Genomic DNA, 20,941 nt, shown 5'->3' on the forward strand with positions numbered 1-20,941 from the left:
GGAATGTCCACCAGGGCTGTTGCCAGAATGCTAATTTCTCTACCATAAGCCGCTTACGTCATTGTTTTAGAGAATTTGGCAGTACGTCCACCGGCCTCACAACCGCAGACCACCTGTAACCACACCAGCCCAGGACCTCCACATCCGGCTTCTTCACCTGCAGGATCGTCTGACACCAGCCACCCAGACAGCTAATGAAACTGAAGAGTATTTATGTCTGTAATAAAGCCCTTTTGTGGGGAAAAATGACCTCCCAGGCCCACCCATGGCTGTGCCCCTACCCAGMTAGTTTATAGTTTTGTATATTTTTTAAAAGAAAATAGATTTTCTTTCTTCTCACTAACAGCAAATGATTCTGTCTTGTTATTAATAACCTGTTTATTGTTATGAATAAGCGTGTCCATCATATCCCCCATTTGCACACAATACTAATCTACATAGTTGCCAGCTTCCAATGCAATACTTCAACCACTAGAAACTGTGCGTACTCGTGGTCAAAAGTTTGCAGGAAGGTGAGCATATTTTCAATTCAAATAAACATTTTCATAAATGCTAACTGTTTCCTGAAAACTGGATTATGTATGATTTGGGGATTATTTTGTATGTATGCAATGTTTATTAATGAGAACCCAGGTGTTTAGGAGACACTGCTGCGCAGGGAGGTAGAACACCCATCTCCTTTTCCCATAAAAAAATTACAATTACCACAGCCTCKCTGCTAGATTATCGTAAGCATGGATGAAACAGTGATCCTTGTTGTGATTAAACAAATTAATAATGGAGTGTCTGTTAGTGCTGATGTAGAACAAGGGAAAAGTTGATCATGATTCTCGTATTAGACTGGCGGTCTTTTGTTACCCAGGCTTGGTTATTTGGATGATATGAACTCTAAAGAATTTTAGTGCACTAACAATCATCTCATTTGCACAATATCCAGTTGGACCTAGTGGCCTCTTCAGCTCTGAAAGTAAAAATTAAACTCCTACAGATAATGAGGTCTGCAGTATGAATATGTTCTGGGTTTCTACAGATTAAGGCATGTGCCTGAGAGGCTTAGGCTTGTGTTTYGGTATGCTGTACTGTGCCCAAGGTTAATTGTGTTTCTGAACCAATAGACTAGCCTGTGTTCTCTGATTTCAGATTATATGTACAGCCTTACCCTCAATATAATGAGCATCTCATACAAATGCATTATCCGCTAATTTCATCAGTATTAGCTGTGATTTTCTGTCTAAATCTTTGAGGACAAGGATTAAAAGGTCATACATTTGTTACCCAGATTATTTATCTCAGCAATACTGACTTGGTTAATATTGTTTTAAATCCTCCCAATATCTACATGATACAGAATGGGCATTGCTCACCAGCCAGTGAATACAGACTACTAAAGCTATTGCAATAGCTGAGCATGTCCATGACAAAGACTGTAGAAAATGTCAAAGAAATTGCTGCATTTTAATTTTGAAGATATTATTGTTTTTTTCAATCAGTTTTCACAAGTATGTGGTACATTTCCAACTCTAAGCAACAACATCAAAACAGATCACCAAAATGGCTCATGTTTCAAAACTCTAAGTACAACAAAAGCAAGATGGTGCCAACAGAGAGTGTCACCTCGCTTCTAGTCCTTAGGAAACTATGCAGTATTTAGTTTTTTTATGTATTATTTCTTACATTGTTAGCCCAGAAAATCRTAAGTGTTATTATATACAGCCGGGAAGAACTATTGGATATCAGAGCAACGTCAACTTACCAGCACTACGACCAGGAATACGACTTTCCCAAAGCGGATAATTTGTTCGAACCACCCAAGGCATTGAAACTGATTCCAGAGGCTGACCCAAAACAACGTCGCCGCAGAAGAGGTAGACGGAGCGGCCTTCTGGTCAGACTTTGGAGGCACGCACACCACCCACCGCTTCCGAGTCTATAACTCGCTAATGTCCAGTCTCTAGATAATAAGGAAGACGAAATTAGGGCAAGGGTTGCTTTCCAGGAAAACATCAGGGATTGAAACATACTCTGTTTCACTGAAACATGGTTCTCCGGGGACATGCTGTCGGAGTTGGTACAGCCACCYGATTCTTTGTGCGTTGCGCTGACAGGAWTAAAAATCTCTCTGGGAAGAAGAAGGGCTGCGGTGTATGTTTCATGATTAACGACTCATGGTGTAATTGTAACAACATACAGGAACTCGAGTCCTTTTGTTCACCTCACCAATAATTCCTCACAATCACATGCCGACCGTATTATCTTCGAAGAGAATTCTCATCAGTTATTGTCACAGCCGTGTWTATCCCCCTCTAGCCGATATCACGACGGCTAGAGGGAACTTCACTGGACTCTATGCAAACTGGAAACCATATATCCTGAGGCTATATTTATTGTAGCTGGGGATATTAACAAAGCAAATTTGAGAACAAGGCTACCTAAAATCTATCAGCATATTGATTGTAGTACCCGGGCTGGCAAAAAACTGTATCACAGCTACTCTAAAATCCGCGATGCATACAAGGCCCTCCCCCGCCCTCCATTCGGCAAATCTGATCACTACTCCATTTTGCTTCTCCCCTGCTATAGGCAGAAAGTCAAACAGGATGTTCCCGTGAGAAGGACCATTCAACGCTGGTCTGACCAATTGGAATCCACGCTTCAAGACTATTTTGATCACGTGGACTGGGACATGTTCCGGGTAGCCTCAGATAATAATATAGATTTATACACTGATTCGGTGAGTGAGTTTATAAGGAAGTCAATAGGAGCTGTTGTACCCCCTGTGACAATWAAAATRTAACCAGAAAGCACAAAACAGAAAGCGCGAACCAACGCATTTAAAGATGGAAAGACGACCGGGAAAATGGCCAAATAAAAAACAGTGTAGTTATTCACTCCGCAAGACAATAAAACTAACTAAATGTCAGTATAGCGACAAAGTGGAGTTGCAACTCAATGGCTCACACACGAGACGTATGTGGCAGGGTCTACAAACAATCAAGGACTACAAAAAGAAAATCACGAACACTGACGTCTTGGTTACAGACAAACTAAACACCTTCTTTGTCCACTTTGAGTATAATAGCGTGCCACCGATGCGGCCCTCTACAAAGGACTGTAGGCTCTTGTTCTCCATGGCCGACATGAGTAAGAAATGTAAACATGTTAACCCTTGCAAGGTTMCCAGCCCTGACAGCATCCCTAGCCGCGTCCTCAGAGCAGGCGCAGACCAGCTGGCTGGTGTGTTTACAGACATATTCAATCTCTCCCTATCCCAGTCTGTTGTCCCCACATGCTTCAAGATYTCCACCATTGTTCCTGTACCCAAGAAYGCAAAGGTAACTGAACTGAATGACTATCGCCCTGTAGCACTCACTGCTGTCATCATGAAGTGCTTTGAGAGACARGTCAAGGATCATATCACCTCCACCTTATCTGTCACCCTAGACCCACTGCAATTTGCATACCGCCCCAATAGGTCCACCGACGATGCAATTGCCATCACACTGCACACTGCCCTATCCTTCTGGACAAGAGGAACACCTASGTAAGAATGCTGTTCATTGACTACAGCTCAGAATTCAARATCATTGTACCCTCCAAGAATGTCATTAAGCTTGAGGCCATGGGGCTCAWCCCCGACATGTGCGATTGGGTCCTGGACTTCCTGACGGGCCACCCCCAGGTGGTGAAGGRAGGAAACAACATCTCCACTTCGCTAATCYTCAACACTGGGGCCCCACAAGGGTGCGTMTTCAGCCCCTCCTGTACTCCCTGTTCACCAATGACTGCGTGGCCAAGCACGCCTCCAACTCAATCATCAATTTTGCAGACGACACGACAGTAGTAGGCTTGATCACCAACAATGCCAAGACAGCCTGTAGGGAAGAGGTGAGGGCACTCTGAGTGTGGTGTCAGGAAAACAACCTCTCACTCAACGTCAACAAAACAAAGGAGATGATCGTGGACTTCAGGAAACAGCAGAGGGAGCACCCCCCTATCCACATCGACCGGACAGCAGTGGAGAAGGTGGAAAGTTTTAAGTTCCTCGGCATACACATCATGGACAAACTGAAATGGTCCACCCACACAGACAGTGTGGTGAAGAAGGCGCAACAGAGCCTCTTCAATTGAAGAAATTTGAGGTTGAAGAAATTTGGCTTGTCACGTAAAACCCTCACAAACTTTTACAAATGCACAATTGAGAGCATCCTGTCGGGCTGTTTCACTGTCTGGTACGGCAACTGCACTCCCCGCAATTACYGGGCTCTCCAAAGGGTGGTGCGGTCTGCCCAACGCATCACTGGGGGCAAACTACRTGCCCTCCAGGACACCTACAGCACCCGATGTCACAGGAAYGCCAAAAAGATCATCAATAACAACCACCTGAACCACTGCCTGTTTACCCTGCTACCATCCAGAAGGCGAGATCAGTACAGGTGCATCAAAGCTGGGACCGAGAGACTGAAAAACAGCTTCTAGCTCAAGGCCATCAGACTGTTAAACAGCCATCACTAACACAGAGAGGCTGCTGCCTACATACAGACTTGAAATCATTGGCCACTCTAACAAATTGGTCACTAGTCACTTTATCAATGCCACTTTAAAATGATCCGCCCCTTTTTTTCAATTTTCGCCAAGAATGACATGACCAAATCTAACTGCCTGTAGCTCAGGAAATGAAGCAAGGATATGCATATTATTGATACCATTTGGAAGGAAACAGTTTGAAGTTTGTGGAAATGTGAAATTAATGTAAGAGAATATAACATATTAGATCTGGTAGAAGATCATTTTTAGTATATCCAGTAGAAGATAKGTTTTTTGTATTWTTTTTGTACCATCATCTTTGAAATGCAAATGTATTATTCCAGCCCAGGCACAATTTAGATGTTGGCCACTAGATGGCAGCAGTGTATGTGCAGAGTTTTAGATTTATCCAATAAACCATTGCATTTCTGTTCAAAATTTTGTATCATGACTGCCCAAATGTGCCTAATTGGTTTATTAATAACTTTTCAAGTTCATAACTGTGCACTCTCCTCAAACAGTAACATGGCATTCTTTCACTGTAATAGCTACTGTAAATTCGACAGTGCAGTTAGATTAACAAGAACTTAAGCTTTCTGACAATATCAGATATGTCTATGTCCAGGGAAATGTTCTTGTTACTTGCAAACTCATGCTAATCGCATTAGCGCACATTAGCTCAACTTTTCCCTGGGGGYSACACCGATCTGTAGAGATCCTTAAGAGGTTTTAATAATGATGTTTACATATCTTGCATTACTCATCCCATATGTATATACATTGTACTCTATTTTATATCATCTATTGCATCTTGCCTATGCCGCTCTGCCATTGCTTATTCATATATTTATATGTACATATTCTTATTACATCCCTTTACTTAGATTTGTGTGAATTCGGTCATTTTTGTGGAATTGTTAGATTACTTGTTGATATTGCTGCACTSTTGGAACTTGAAGCACAAGCATTTCACTGCACTCGCAATAACATCTGCTAACCATGTGTATGTGAACAATAATTGTTATTTGAATTCACTAAGTACAACAAACAAATTCACAAAGTCACTTGTTCACTGCACCAAATCATTATTTCAATTTGTATACATATTCGATCATAGTATCTATCTGCTTTTCAAAATTCAATATTCACATTACTTTTGATATGATTTTCTTTAACAATTGTTAACAATACATTTAACTATCGCTTAATGAAACTGCTCAAAACTGATAAATACTGAACCAAAATTATGTAGTGTCAAGAACCCCCTAGGTCTAAGGTCTCGGGGAGAGTTTCTTCCAAGCAAAKATATGGAATTGTTTTAAGATAGTCATACCAAGGATCATTTAGCTATTTGATTTAGTATTTTAGGACCACTGTACTGTAGGTATCAAATAAAAATAAAGTATTTGATGAAACATTGAATTTGGCCTAGCCACTAGCCCATAGATACACATTGAACAACATATTCATACATGGCAAAACAGATAGTCAAAAAAGTAATCAAAAGGAAGTATGTATTGAAGTGTCTGTCCTATATCTCAGACATATAATAAAGCTCAGGAAATTATATTGATTAATTTAACCATATTTAACCCCTTTTGTGTCTTTTTCCCAGTCTGCCCTGTATAGGCTGCACGTGCCCGGTATCCAAAGATGCATGGCTTGAGACAGAGATTTGGATATAATGACGAGATGCTTGTGTCTCCGCCCTAATAATGGGAGTTGTTGTCGCAAAGGCAGGAAGGRAGGCGGTCTGCTTATCTGTCTGAGTATTAAGAGCAGAATCGCTGCATTCCTGCATTGACAAATTTTGACAGGATTTAAACATCTCTCCTATTCCTCTCTGCTTGAGATGTGATCACTGGTTGTGTGTGTGTGAGTGAGAGAGAGAGAGAGCATCCATGCCAGCGTGTGTCAGTGTGTGCGTGCGCATACACATCTGCTAGTTAGCATGTTTCCCTTGTGCTCCGTATGGTTGTTGTATAATTACATAGGACACTTGACTCTGCTGAGAGATAAAAAGCGAGTCGCCAGAGATGAATGTGGTCTCACACTGTTAAGTTGCCGACATCTTTGTTCAAATTGCCTGTTTGCTTGAATTACCTCAGTGGAGTGTTGTCTCACATGTGGTGTTAATTTCTACTGGGACAGCATATGCACACTGATTACAGGTTTCTATCACTGTATGATAATTAACCGCCTATCTATCTTTTTTTTGCTGTTGACTCCTACCTCAAGCATAATTGGTCCTGACAGATATACTAAATGGAAATGTAACCAATGGTTTGTTAGTTGAAACTCTTATATTGTTAAAGAAAGAAACAATGGAATATATGGGCGGCATGTAGCAAAGCGTTTAAGAGCGTTGGGCCAGCAACCGAAAGGTGAAAATGTGTTGATGTGCCCTTGAGCAAGGCACGTAATTGCTACAGTAAGTCACTCTGGATAAGAGTGTCTGCTAAATGACTAACATGTAAATATATATYAGGGACAGGACACAAATCCATTATCAGCTAACCTAGTTGGCACTTGTCAGAGAAAATCATCCCTCATTGTGTCATACCACTGACTCTTATGTTTTCAGAGAGGTACCATTAATGTGACACTTTCTGCAAGGCAGGTGTGGGCAAAAATGTCAAGTCCTCCTGTACAAAGAAAAAGGAGTGCCCTGACACACTGTATTGCAAAGACTGCAGTTGCGTGACAGAGCCAGACATTCCCTCTGGCTTGAGGCTCATACAGAGAAGACACTTTGGATGACTATAGCCAGCATGTCACAATGCAGAATGAGTGCTTTTACTGGCGATCGGACTGAACAGGTAGACTATGGTAATGTCAGCATCCTTTGGAGAAGGAAGGAACTTCAAAGTGTTTGTGTAGTAATGTGGGCATTATGTATGATCTCTCTCTCTCTCTCTCTCTCTCTCTCTCTCTCTCTCTCTCTCTCGTAAAATAAACTCATACCTAACCGGCCAATCACAGACACAAAACAAAAAAGAAGTGTATTCTTCACCGGAACAGTCTCGCTCATCCATCAATGGGAGAAGAAACAAGCAATGTTTGGAATTCTAAAGATGGGGTGTTGTTAATGAGTGGATTCATTCCATTCCATCGGCTTTGGTGTCATCGCTCTCTTTCTTCACTGTCTGAGCTCGCACTCCTGTAGTTACCAGCCTGCTGGTCCATGGCAGCACTCGTGGTCTGATTCATATTTATGGCCTGGTGGAGCTAGTTCAGGCCCAAAGGAGGCAGTCTGTTGTTAGAGATGTGAAGCCATCCTGTGTGCTGAAACATCTGCACATGCTGCCCAGTGTAAACTCATATGGTGTATGGACTGTGCTGGGCTCTGTCACAAAATAACACCTACTACAGGATTATATTCTTATGGAAGAGTATTAAGGCCAAGTATGAAAAAACTAAATAAAAAGTAATGGCACTTTTTGCACGATAGTAGGCAACTTTAAAAAGTGGCAATATTTTGAGAATAAAGTGGCAATATTTCAAGAAGTCACAGTTATATTTCAAGATTAAATTAGGGGATTTGGTTAAATGCATGTCTCCCTGTTGCTGTGCGCACCAKCGTTGACATGCCTACAGTAAGATGACCTATCTCATTGAAATGTCTGCAGTCAGATTACCTGATAAAACTATACTTTASAATTGGCTTTAGTAACAAGGAAATCCTTTCTTCTAAAGCACATAATAGCCATATTATTATYGGTAMGACTGTTAGGATCTGAGAGAGGTTGTGCCACAGATTATTTTKAGGAGAAACCACTCTGATTCMGATGAGGTATTTCTGAGTGGTTACATACATACAGTACTAGTTTGGAAACCTTTGTCTGGTAGAATAGCTACCATTTGCCTTGATGAGGGTTTTTCTTTATTTTTACTATTTTCTARATTGTAGAATAATAGTGAAGACATCAAAACTATGAAATAACACATGGAATAATGTAGTAAGCAAAAAATGTGTTAAACAAATCAAGAAATATTTTAGATTTTAGATTCTTCAAAGTAGCCACCATTTGCCTTGATGACAGCTTTGCACACTCTTGGCATTCTCTCAACCAGCTTCACCTGCAATGCTTTTCCAACAGTCTTGAAAGGTTTCCTACATATGCTGAGCATTGTTGGCTGCTTTTCCTTCACTCTGTGGTCCAACTCATCCCAAACCATTTTAATTTGGTTGAGGTCGGGTGATTGGGAAGGGCAAGTCATCTGATGCAGCACTCCATCACTCTCCGTCTTGGTCAAATAGCCCTTACACAGCCTGAAGGTGTGTTGGGTCATTGTCCTGTTGAAAAACAAATGACAGCCCCACTGCAAGAGAGCAAACCAGATGGGATGGCGTATCGCTGCAGAATGCTGTGGTAGCCATGCTGGTGAAGTGTGCCTTGAATTCTAAATGAATCACTAACAGTGTCACCAGCAAAGCATCACCACACCATCATTCCTCCTCCTCCATGCTTCACGGTGGTAACCACTCATGCGGAGAGCATCCGTTCACCTACTCTGCATCTCACAAAGACATGGAGGTTGGAACCAGAAATCTCAAATTTGGACTCATCAGACCAATGGACAGATTTTCACCTGTCTATTGTCCATTACTCGTGTTTCTTGGCCCAAGCAAGTCTCTTCTTATTGTTGGTTTCCTTTAGTTTTGGTTTCTTTGCAGCAATTCGACCATAAAGGCCTGATTCCCGCAGTCTCCTCTGAACAGTTGATGTTGAGATGTGTCTGTTACTTGAACTCTGTCAAGTATTTATTTGGGCTGCAATTTCTGAGGCTGGTAACTCTAATGAACTTATCCTCTGCAGCAGAGGTAACTCTGGGTCTTCCCTTCCTGTGGCGGTCCTCATGAGAGCCAGTTTCATAATAGCGCTTAATGGTTTTTGTGACTGCACTTGAAGAAACTTTAAAAGTTCTTGAAATTTTCCACATTGACTGACCTTCACGTCTTAAAGTAATGATAGACTGTCTTTTCTCTTTGCATATTTGAACTGTTCTTGCCATAATATGGACTTGGTCTTTTACCAAATAGGGCTATCTTCCGTGTACCACCCCTACCTTGTCACAACACAACTGATTGGCTCAAACGCATTAAGAAGGAAAGAAATTCCACAAATTATCTTTTAAGAAGTCGGGGGAGGGGGTCTAATACACTCATTCAAACAGGCGTCACACACACACACACATGCACAAACACACGGAATCCACAATGCAATACCATTCTAACGGCCATGGTGCGTTGTCAGACTGCAAGAGGCATCGAGTTGCATGCGTGGTGCATTTCCAATTCTTTACAATTGTATCCTCAATCCCCTACATATACTGAAACAGTGCATATTATATTTTAGAGTAACAGGTAGGCCWGCAGCCTATATGTCGAAACTAAAGGTTAATTTAAAAATGTGTGCCTAATGYCATGGTGTTTCATGTAAGCTACACTTCCACTAAAGTAGCTTCATAGGCATATGCGTATTATCTTGTGAATGTAGGTCACGGATTGTGTGGAGAAGGATRGGGCGTCCCTGTCGGGCTCAYGGCTGACCCAAAACCCATGGCATGGAACTTGKATAGCCACGGGGCAGGGMTTTGGGTAAAGCCCAGTCTGAGACGGTTTACATTCCATTATTATCACCTAACAGCCAACAGGTCTAGCCACTAGCCTCAATAAGGTGAACAAGTGGTAGTGGTATAGTTTAGCCAAATAGTCTATAACAGAGACGATGCCACTGATTTGGGATAACCTATGCATCCTTCATTCCTCCCATCCTTGAAGACTGATAGATGGATAGTAAAAGGAGATATTACGCTAGTTTACCAACCAAGTCATGTCAGARAAATTATTATTTCTTTATAGCCTATATAGTCTATCATAATTTATCTAATAGGCCTATATTTAGATCAAGAAATGGACAATCCATCCATGAATATATTCAAACACCATCTAAGATTAGCTGGTTTGCGCATGTAAAAGTGGTCCTTGATTTGCCTCTCCTCCCACAGACACTTGTTTCATTGTTCAATCATCCCGCAGCTGTTGGATAGGCCTATAATTTACTTTCACTTAACCAGTGTAATGTACGATTAGCCTACACGTTAGGGTACTCAATCTAGTGGGCCGCTATAGGTTTATAATGGGCTGCAAAATAGCGGTGTTGTGGAGAATTTGAAGAGCAGCTTGACATGGGACATACACACACTCATAGCCCCCAGTCTCCAGGATCCCAAGATAATTTGTTTTATTGGGTGTGCTCATGTAGCCTACTCGTCTATAGTTGTTAGAAGGATAGTTGCCATAAGGGGGAAATATGTACTACTGTTAGTAAATCACCATGAATAAGGTCATTAATAGTTGCCATTATGCACAGATCTTTTACAAGGTGTTCGCCTAGGCTACGCAGTAGAAGTTATAGCTAATTCGGATGGCAGACTGACAGGGACTCAAACCCAGTTTCTCTTCCATTCAGTGACAGTGGCAGAACGTTTTTTGTTTGTGCTCATAATGCACCATGGCCGTTAGAAGAGTGTATACCTGTAGTCTGAAATTGCCAGGGGGAAACTTGGTGTGCGTGTGTGCAAGATATTAGATCATTAGATTGATAAGCGTGTTTGAATGAGTGTATTAGATCACTGGGGGGAGGGGATTATTAATGGCCCAGTGCACTACTTTTGTCGGAAATATTTATTTAAAAATGATATATTATATACATTTTTATTATTAATATATATATTTGTTTTTAATTGTAATTTTTTCAGCTGGTGCTGCATCACCCTTAGCATCCATACTTCCTGCGGCTATGCACACAACCTGCCGTCTCCACCTTTGTATGTAACCACAGTTCCTCCTTCGGAAAATAATCTGTGGCACAACCTTATAGTAATATGATTATTATGTACTAAAAGTGCCGGGTTTTCCTTCTAACTACAAAGCCAATTCTAATGTATAGTATCACCAGGTCATCTACTGTAACTGCAGGCATTTTAACAGTTTGAGCGCACAGCAACAAGGAACCAGGGAGACATGCACTTACCTGTAACCAAATCCCCTACATTCATCTTGAAATATAACTGTGACTTTAAAATGTGTGACTTTACTCTCGGAAATAAATGTCAAGTTATTCTCGAAATATTGACACATTATTCTAGAAATATTGACACTTTATTCTCAAAATATTGAAACTTTTTTAACAAAATTAAATTTAGAATTTATTCTCGAAATATTGACACTTTAAATATTGACCTTTTAAGTCCAATACTCCAAAAAATAGTAATCCAAGTACCACCACCAGATGCTGTTCTCTTCACTTCGTTCTCATACTCTTCTGTACATTCTTCCATCATTTCAAGCACTCAAATTTCCATTCCATTTTGAACCTGCTCAAGAAAGATCCACATGTTTTGATCATGTATGATGAGTTTGTGGTTTAATTCACTGCAGCTGCATTCTACAGTGGTACATTAATATGAGAGGGGGTTATTATATGAAGTGGATAATGTCCGAACAACAGGAGGTATATCATGTATAAATATAGCAACATTTCCCAGTCTGTCTCTAAAWCGACATCTCCAGGTGATCGTATGCCACCTGATAATTGCAGTCCAACTCAAAGTAACCCCCAGTGGGACGCCAAACGTGCCAGCCCTGCCGCTACCTCAAATKAAATCAAAGTTTATTGGTCGCATACACATATTTGCAGGTGTTATAGCAGGTGCAGCGAAATGTTTATGTTACTATAAAGTACAATGTCTTGCAAATACAATACAACTACACAAGTAATTCAAAAATCTAAACAAGAATTCAAGAAATAACAATATTTTAGAGTGAATATAAATACTGTATATTGTACAATATATAATTTAGAAAATAAAATGGTATATACAGTACTGTATGTTGGGGTGGTATGTTCCATATCCTAGTCTTTGTCACCCCTTCAAAAAAAGATCAGGACATGGACATATTTGAAGAGTTAATCAATAGCACTAAAATCATGAGTCTTTGGAGTGGCTATTACTCATGCTGCCTAATTATGTTATTGGAGAATTACACAGTGGGGACTGAAGAGGATAACACATGCAGGCCAGGAAGTAACACAACTCTCACACAGGAAGTAATTATCCAGGAAACACTACTATATACGTTYTTCCTGGACCAGGTTCAGAGCCGTAGTCCTCTCCCCAGGTGTCGGTTACACAACAATGGCTGTGCTGGCTGCCGTTACTGCCAAATTAGCAAGTCTCCCTTTATAACAACTTAAGGAAATTCAAGTGATTGTGCGCACATACTTGTGTTCCTTTATAAAATGTTGTTTTAAAGTGCATTCAATCTTCCTCCTTGAGTAAAAAAATAGATCAAAATGTAAGGCCACTATGGGTGATGGAACACACACTCTACATGTTTTTCTCTACTCCCTTTCTCTCCATGCATACATGCCACTACATAGAGAAGGATGGAGTAACGTCCTAAGCATCTAATCTAATTGAGAAATCGAAAATGTTTCTACACAGAGGGCTGCCATTTCCTATTCAACATGTTTAACAATCAACCCTGGTGTTATGTCCAAATCAGAGGAGTTACCACACAGGTCAGCTTTAAGTCTTCCCTACAGGGATTCAAAGGCTCTCCACTGGTGTATACCGTCTCACGCTTCAAACAGCCACCAATGCATGTCATTACTGCTGCTGGATGTGTAATGGAACCACAGACAGGCCTATAGTAGCACCTCCCTCCCTTTCCTCCCTTGTCCACTGAGGCAGAAATTGGCCAAAGCAGGAATATGTCCAAGACTACTATCATTCTGTTGAATCTAAACACCTCAGCACACTATCCAGTATCCATATTCTCATGGCACGTATTATCGCGTCAAGAAAGTGCAGCCATAACARATTTATATTGGCCTCGACACCATGTGATTACATCTGTGCAAACGTTGAAATTATGTTGCTTTTTTGCATTCCTGCTCCGCATGACTTGTCARGCTCCAAATAGTGCTGCTGTCAAAATATCAGGGTGAGCCAGCGTTGACTTGACAGTGAAATAACTATATCATACGTAAGCAGGTTGTGGTCAGCAAAAGCTGTTTTCCATTCCCCAAAAATAATTGTTGTACTTGAATAGAATCAGGGGTGCCAGGCTATACTCTTTGGATTAGGCTGTTGAAAGCATTTTACTTTTTTACAGTGCCAAGCAGGTACCGCAGCCCATGTCTCTAATAGCGGAGAGCATTGTGGGTGATGATAGTGGGCGCTTATCTTATTAACTAGCGAGCAGAGGTAGATGGATGGCAGTGCAGTGGTGATCCTCTCTATACGGGCTCCTGCCTGGTTATCTGGATGGTAATATACCCTTCTGAGGATTGGTGGGTAGAGGCTGAGTTGTCAGAGGTTCAGTGTTGAGTGGCACACAGGCAGCTGGGGKAGATCGTCCCAGGTCCCCAAGCCTCCATCTGCCCTGCCTGCAGTCAGACAGTCAAAGGTTACATTCAATTCTTGTAGGCAGACATCTGTATTACTATAGGAGAAATTTGAACATTTGTGTTGTTGTTGATGGTGGCGGTAAACACTGTCTCAGGCGCCGCTCCAGAATCTCCCATACGTGTTCAATTGGGTTGAGATCTGGTGACTAAGAAACACACACGCCCTTAAAACCTCCTATGCTCCTTTGAGATCTCTTTTTCTGGCAACTGTAGCCAAAATAATGGGCAACTGGGCATTTTATACATGGCCCGAAGAAGGATGGAATGTTAAAAGCTGTACTTAATCAGGAACCACACCTGTGTGGAAGCAGCTGCTTTCTATATACTTTGTATCCCTCATTTACTCAAGTGTTTCCTCTATCTTGGCAGTGACCTGTATGCACTGTATGCTACCGCTACCAAAAGCTTGAGTTAGAAATTGGAACACTTATTGCTATCCTTTCCCTTTTACTGGAAGACTATGAATCATATAGTATATAGTCAGGGGCTATTGTATATGTACTGTATACAGTTGAAGTCGGAAGTTTACATACACCTTAGGCAAATACATTTAAACTCAGTTTTTCAATTTAACCTAGTAAATATTCCCTGTCTTAGTCAGTAGGATCACCACTTTATTTTAAAAATGTGAAATGTCAGAATAATAGTAGAAAGAATGATTTATTTCAGCTTCTATTTCTTTCATCACATTCCCAGTGGGTCAGAAGTTTACATAAACTCAATTAGTATTTGGAAGCATTGCTTTTAAATTGTTTAACTTGGGTCAAACGTTTCTGGTAGCCTTCCACAAGCTTCCCACAATAAGTTGGTTGAATTTGTCCCATTCCTCCTTACAGAGCTGGTGTAACTGAGTCAGGTTGTAGGCCTCCTTGCTCGCACACGCTTTTTCAGTTCTGTCCACAAAATTTCAATGGATTGAGGTCAGGGCATTGTGATGGCCACTCCAATACCTTGACTTTGTTGTCCTTAAGCCATTTTGCCACAACTTTGAAGTATGCATGGGGTCATTGTCCATTTGGAAGATCCATTTGCGACCAAGCTTTAACTTCCTGACTGATGTCTTGAGATGTTGCTTCAATATATCCACATAATTTTCCTGCCTCATGATGCCATCTATTTTGAGAAGTGCACCAGTCCCTCCTGCAGCAAAGCACCCCCACAACATGATGCTGCCCCCCCGTGCTTCATGGTTGGGATGGTGTTCTACGGCTTGCAAGCATCCCCCTCTTTCCTCCAAACATAACGATGTTCATTATGGCCAAACAGTTCTATTTTTTATTTCATCAGACCAGAGGACATTTCTCAAAAAAGTACAATCTTTGTCCCTATGTGCAGATGCAAACCGTAGTCTTGTGGCATTTTTATGGTGGTTTTGAGCAGTGGCTTCTTCCTTGCTGAATGGCCTTTCAGGTTATGTTGATATAGGACTTGTTTTATTATAGATATACAGTAGATACTTTTGTACCKGTTTCCTCCAGCATCTTCACAAGGTCCTTTGKTGTTGTTCTGGGATTGATTTGCACATTTCGCACCAAAGCAAATTAATTTCTAGGACACAGAACGTGTRTCCTTCCTGAGCYGTATGACYGCTGCGTGGCCCCATGGTATTTGTACTTGGGTACTATTGTTTGTACAGATGAACGTGGTACCTTCAGGTGTTTGGAAATTGCTCCCAAGGATGAACCAGACTTGTGGAGGTCTACAATTTTTCTTCTGAGGTCTTGGCTGATTTRCCTATGATGTCAATCAAAGAGGAACTGAGTTTGAAGGTAGGCCTTGAAATAAATCCACAGGTACACCTCCAATTGACTCAAATTATGTCAATTAGCCTAGCAGAAGCTTCTAAAGCCATGACATAATTTTCTGGAAATTTCCAAGCTGTTTAAATGCACAGTCTACTTAGGGGATGTAAACTTCTGACCAACTGGAATTGTGATACAGTGAATTATAAGTGAAATAATCTGTCAGTAAACAATTGTTGGAAAAATTACTTGTGTCATGCACAAAGTTGCCAAACTATAGTTGCCAAAAACTATAGTTTGTTAAGAAATTTGTGGAGTGGTTGAAAAACGAGTMTTAATGACTCCAATCTAAGTGTATGTAAACTTCCGACTTCAACTGCATGTGCATTTAAATCTGATTATTTCGAAGAACATGCAACTGTATATACAGGTCATTGAGAATGCAATGTAATGAGGGCACAAATACATAATTAATCTGATCCTTGATTAACCCTTGATCAATCTAAAAGCCTGTGTTTGTTCCTTGGATTTAAAGACAGGCTCTTTCCAAAGGGATTCTGTCCAGGAACATATTACCCTCCCTTAGATAAGACATACCATTGAGATAATAGTCCTGTCTGTGGACCTCCTGCTGGTCTCTAAGGTTCCAGACCCAGTGGATGCTGAGATGATTGCCCCCACATTGTGTTCTGCCTCCTGGGGAGGAGAGGGGTGGGTGATGGGGGAGACTTCCACATGGAGCCTGGGCGGTCCAGAGCAACATGGGGAGCAGGGGAAATTGGGAGGGCAGAGCAGAGCAGGCTGCTAACCTACGTGTTTCAGAGTGTTTTCCCCCAGCCATCATTAATTGCTGCATTACCAGCAGTGATTTGTGGTCCCCAAAGCTGACGGTACAACCCAGCCATAGCATATGTGCAAGAAGTGCTCAGGCAGAGGAGAGGGAAGTGTTGTGCAAGTGCTTATTTCCTATTTTTCTTTAGCTTTGTTGTTTCCTCTCTCTCTCTCTTACATGCACACACGCACACACACACACACACACACACACACACACAAATACAGATGTGAAGGATTTGCACAAACATGTTATCCTCAATATCATTAAGAACTGACAATTCAATGAGACTCAACAGGAGGTAGATTTAATACATACACTTCTGACTGCATGATCAATTTGTATAATACATCCAGTATGTAGCCTCGCCTTCCCAATTGAATGGAATCATTTCATAGCAATTATATTTGGCATGATTGCAGTTTTCTTCGTAGCTGTCTGATCTCCATATCATAGTGAGTAAAACATGTAAAGATAGTATGGTGAAAATGAAAGAAAGCTTTTACACTACATCTCTCTGATGCACCAAAAACATTTGTTCTCTAATATGAGCCATTTGGAGAAACACTCTTAATAGCACCACTTTCGGATCAACATTATTATGTCAAAGAATCTTCACTTAAGACACTTAAAAACTTCTCTCTGCTTTTGGTTGTCTGCAATGTATCAGACACAAACAACATACAGATGAGTGAAACCGTACATTTGTATGCATTATGCACCAAGGTTTTCATTTTGTTTTCTAAACCTTTGAAAGAGTATTTTTCAAAATTCCCCGTTCCATTAGACGTTACGAGGAGATAATACTTTTTTTAATGGTATTTACACTCCAGCAACCCAATTTTTTTTTATAAATCCTACACTGGACCCCCAAAGATATGTATTTTTTTCAGGGAGGAGGGGGGAGGGGGATCACTTACAGAAGGTGTCATTGATCTTACACATCCTTTGCACAGAAAGTGCACATTCTAAAGTGCATATGGCTGTTCATGATATATAATAACTCTACCACTACTATTAAATATACATTTATAGTGCCTTGCAAAAGTATTCATCCCCCTTGGCATTTTTACTATTTTGTTGCATTACAACCTGTAATTTAACTTCTTATGGCTGGGGGCAGTATTGAGTAGCTTGGATGAATAAGGTGCCCAGAGTAAACTGCCTGCTACTCAGTCCCAGAAGCTAAGATATGCATATTATGGTTGGATTTGGATAGAAACCCCTCTGAAGTTTCTAAAACTGTTTGAATGATGTCTGTGAGTATAACAGAACTCATATGGCAGGCAAAAACCTGAGAAAAAATCCAACCAGGAAGTGGGAAATKTGAGGTTTGTAGGTTTGCCTATSCAATARACAGTGTCTATGGGGTCATATTGCACTTCCTAAGGCTTCCACTAGATGTCAACAGTCTTTAGAACRYTGTTTGATGCTTCTACTGTGAAGGAGGGGGGAATGGGAGCTGTTTGAGTCAGGGCTCTGGCAGAGTGCCACGAGCTCACTCAGGCGCGCCCCCGTGAGAGTTAGCTGCGTTCCATCGCATTTCTARAGACAAAGGAATTCTCCGGTTGAAACATTATTGAAGATTTATGTTAAAAACGTCCCAAAGATTGATTCTATACATCGTTTGACATGTTTCTACAAACTGTAATGGAAGTTTTAGACATTTCGTCTGGCCTGCGTGTCAATTTGGATTTTGGAACTAAACGCACAAACAAAAAGGAGGTATTTGGCCAATATATTATGGACGTTATCAAACAAAACAAACATTTATTGTGGAACTTGGATTCCTGGGAGTGCATTCTGATGAAGATCATCAAAGGTAAGTGAATATTTATAATGCTATTTCTGACTTCTGTTGACTCCACAACATGACGGATATCTGTATGGCTTGTTTTGGTCTCTGAGCGCTGTACTCAGATTATAGCATGGTGTGCTTTTTCCGRAAAGTTTTTTTGAAATCTGACACAGCGGTTGCATTAAGGAGAAGTGTATCTAAAGMTCCATGTATAATACTTGTATCTTTTATCAATGTTTATTATGAGTATTTCTGTAAATTGATGTGGCTCTCTGCAAAATCACCGGATGTTTGGGAGGCAAAACATTACTGAACATAACGTGCCAATGTAAACTAAGATTTTTGGATATAAATATTTACTTTATCGAACAAAACGTACATGTATTGTGTAACATGAAGTCCTATGAGTGTCATCTGATGAAGATCATCAAAGGTTAGTGATTCATTTTATCTCTATTTCTGCTTTTTGTGACTCCTCTCTTTGGCTGGAAAAATGGCTGTGTTTTTCTGTGACTAGCTACTGACCTAACATAATCAGATGGTATGCTTTCGTCGTAAAGCCTATTTGAAATCGGACACTGTGGTGGGATTAACAACAAGATTATCTTTAAAATGGTGTGAAATACTTGTATGCTTGAGGAATTTTAATTATCAGATTTCTGTTGATTGAATTTGGCGCCCTGCACTTTCACTGGCTGTTGTCAAGTTGATCCCGTTAAATTGATTTTTGGGGGGATTTCATGTAATGGAAATACACAAAAGTCTAATTTGGTGAAGTTAAATAAAACAAATTACTTGTGTGTGCATATGTATTCATCCCCTTTGCTATGAAGGCCCTAAATAAGATATGGTGCAACCAAATACCTTCAGAAGTCATATAATTAGTTAAATAAAGTCCACCTGTGTGCAATCTAAGTAAAATCAAATCAAAGTGTAGTTGTCACCTGCGCCGATACAACAGGTTTAGACCTTACAGTGAAATGCTTACTTACAGGCTGTCACATGATCTGTCACATGATCTCAGTAGTGTTCTGAAAGGTCCCAGAGTCTGCAACACCACTAAGCAAGGTGCACCACCAAGCAAGCGGCACCATGAAGACCAAGGAGCTCTCCAAACAGGTCAAGTTGTGGAGAAGTACAGATCGGGGTTAGGTTACAAAAAAATATCCGAAACTTTGAACATCCCACGAAGCACCATTAAATACATTATTTAAAAATGGAAAGAACATGGCACCACAACAAACATGCCAAGAGAGGGCCGCCCACCAAAACTCACGGACCAGGCAAGGAGGGCATTAACCAGAGAGGCAACAAAGAGAATAAAGATAACCCTGAAGGAGCTGCAAAGTACCACKGCGGAGATTGGAGTATCTGGCCATAGGACCACTTTAAGKCYTACACTCCACAGAGCTGGGCTTTACGGAAGAGTGGCCAGAAAAAAGCCATTGCTTAAAGAAAAAAATAAGCAAACACGTTTGGTTTTCACCAAAAGGCATGTGGGAGACTACCCAAACATATGGAAGAATGTACTCTGGTCAGATGAGACTAKGTTTTTTAGCCATTAAGGAAAACGCTATGTCTGGCTCAAACCCAACCCCTCTCATCACCCCGAGAACACCATCCTCACAGTGAAGCATGGTCGTGGCAGCATCTTGCTGTGGGGATATTTTTCATCGACAGGGACTGGGAAACTGGTCAGAATTGAAGGAACGATGGATGGCGRTAAATACAGGGAAATTCATGAGGGAAACCTGTTTCAGTCTTCCAGAGATTTGAGACTGGYACGGAGGTTCACCTTGACAATGACCCTAAGCATATTGCTAAAGCAACACTCGAGTGGTTTAATGGGAAACATTTAAATGTCTTAGAATGACCTAGTCAAAGCCCAGACCTCAATCCAATTGAGAATCTGTGGTATAACTTAAAGATTGCTGTACACCAGCGGAACCCATCCAACTTGAAGGAGCTGGAGCAGTTTTTCCTTGAAGAATGGTTAACAATCCCAGTGGCTTGATGTGCCAAGCTTATAGAGACATACCACAAGAGACTTGCAGCTGTAGCTGCTGCAAAAGGTGGCTCTACAAAGTATTTACTTTGGTTTCAGTTCTCAGTTTTTTTGTCTTATTTCTTGTTTGTTTCACAATTAAAAATATTTTGCATTTTCAAAGTGGTAGGCATGTTGTGTAAATCCCAAAAATCTATTTTAATTCCAGGTTGTAAGGCAAGAAAATAGGAAAAATGACAAGGGGGGTGAATACTTTCGCAAGCCACTGCATCTGGATAMAATTTCATTATCTGTGCTACCAGGCTCCATTTGTTTTTATTGTTACACACCATTGGCTCATAAATGGCAACGCAACTACCACGGARCATGGGCAGAATTAATGCTACATATGATTGTTTCAATGAACATTGTTGCGGATACACTTTCAGTGTTTATTACATGTCACAGGGGTGTCTACACAGGGACAGCAGGCCTCCAATTTTGTCCAGTGGTTAATCAAGTAGATTTATGGATTTTGGACACACACATGAATCAATTACTTACTACAATTGACGTCAG

The sequence above is a fragment of the Salvelinus sp. IW2-2015 genome, linkage group LG26 (assembly GCF_002910315.2).
Source record: "Salvelinus sp. IW2-2015 linkage group LG26, ASM291031v2, whole genome shotgun sequence".
Lineage (NCBI taxonomy): Eukaryota > Metazoa > Chordata > Actinopteri > Salmoniformes > Salmonidae > Salvelinus > Salvelinus sp. IW2-2015.